General features: G+C 37.7%; 1 non-coding gene across 1 annotated transcript; it reads left to right on the top strand.

The window, feature by feature from the left end:
• The first annotated feature begins 945 nt into the window (after window positions 1-945).
• On the top strand, window positions 946-1,018 carry Trnav-cac (transfer RNA valine (anticodon CAC)). Its single transcript has one exon. It is a non-coding gene; the product is annotated as a tRNA-Val (tRNA).
• Window positions 1,019-1,804: the final 786 nt, after the last annotated feature.

Here is a 1,804-nt window from a genome sequence, read left to right as displayed (position 1 = left end):
TTCCATTTCATTAGTCACACACAGAAATCTCTGCTAGGAAGTCTTTCTCTCTGTTGGGTGTCCTCTGAGGCTGCTAGGTAACAATCCCCTTAAGGCTCTTAAATTTGTTGGTTCTTGTTTCTCTTACAATACTGGTATTTAATGGAGTATGTCTGCAAGACATACCTTAAGATCCTTAGAAGACTTTTTTGAAAAGAGTCTGTGAGGTCCACCTTAAAATTTTGTGAGGTCAAAACAAAGTTTTATAAGTCATACTCTGGAAAACATCTTTCCCCTGAGATTACATTTTCCAGATATCAACTAGGACTTGATCTTTCCCTTGAAGTCCTTTCTTATGTGGAGAACTCTACTAGCTAGAAAAACTCATGTGTACCTGTTGCATTTTGTTTAAGTTCTACTCTTTTGTTCATTGTTCCTGCACATTTTATTAGAAGCAGAGATAAAGCTAGGATATATTTTCAATATTCTGCACAAAAATCTATTTTTCTAGGCCCTGATGGTATTGTTCAGTAGTAGAGCAAGTTCTTGGTATGTCAGTACCAATCCCCAACAACAAAACAAACAAATAAACAGGAAAAGAAAATGAAAAAACCCTCTTTTTCTAGATCATTGAGTTCATTAAGTGTATCTCCTTATTTTCTATTATTCTCCCAGATGACAGTATTACCAAACTTTCCACTAAGATATGCAAGGGTCCTCTTTCCCTCAACTTCTCATAACATTTCTCTCAATTTCCTTCAACACTTTACCTCATTTTCCTCAAAGCCCAGCAAGATTTTACCAGCCACCTAGCCCTAAAATCAATGCCATGTCTTAAGTTTTATTATGAAAACACCCATTTTTCAGGCACCAAGTAATGTTTCAGTTATCCATTAGCTAAATAACGAACAATCCCAGAATTTAGAGACATGAAACACCCACCTTTCATTATGCTCATGGAGGGCTGGGGATATAGCTCAGTTGGTAGAGTGCTTGCCTCACATGCACAAAGTCCTGGGTTCAATTCCCAGTACCACCAAAAAAAAAAAAAAGATATTCATTATGCGCATGGATTCTGTGGGGTGATAAATTCAGACAGAACACAGTGAGGATGGCTTGTCTTTGCTTCATGAGGTCAAGGTCTCAGCTGAGAAGTCCTGGATATCATCTGGGGGCTTCTTCATTCATGCTGGAGGATTTGTGGGGATAATATGAAGGGCTGGCCTTGTTCCACCAGGAATGTTTGCTCGAAAACTTCCATAGACTCTTTCTATCAGGGAGTCTTTTGTATCCCAGCATCATAGATCATTCAGTGTCACTTCTGCTGAGTTCTATTCTTGAAGCCTTCAAAGCCTGCCTAGGCCTGGGGGTATAGCTCAGTTGATAGAGTGCTTGCCTCCTATGCACAAGACTGGGTTCAATCCCCAGCAACACACACACACACACACACACCTACCTGCCTAAGTCCAAGAGGGAAGGTATAGACTTCATTTCTTGATAGGAAGAGTGTCAAAGGATGTGAAGCCCTGTTTTTTAAAACTTTCAAAACAACCACAAGATTTTTTTTATATTATAAATTTTGCCATATTCATAAATGGAAGTCTCCTGAAGTTTCTTTACTTATCTAGCATGTACAACTATTTTGAATCACAATATTTATTAGAAGTATATACAACTATAAATGGCTGAAGTAAACCATTGTGAATTGGAATTTCAAGTGAACAATAAGTGTCATCATGTGGCTAGAGGAAACAGTTCAAATAACTTTAAGAAGCTGCTGAAATTAGATCTTGACTCAACATTAACCTCAATAAAAATGATATAT

The sequence above is a fragment of the Marmota monax genome, unplaced genomic scaffold (assembly GCF_021218885.2).
Source record: "Marmota monax isolate L192 unplaced genomic scaffold, Marmota_monax_Labrador192_F-V1.1 WCK01_AAM20220418_F8-fsc00139, whole genome shotgun sequence".
NCBI classification, from domain to species: domain Eukaryota; kingdom Metazoa; phylum Chordata; class Mammalia; order Rodentia; family Sciuridae; genus Marmota; species Marmota monax.
Note: the sequence above shows the minus strand (reverse complement) of the source record. Positions and strands in the feature narration are given on the sequence as shown.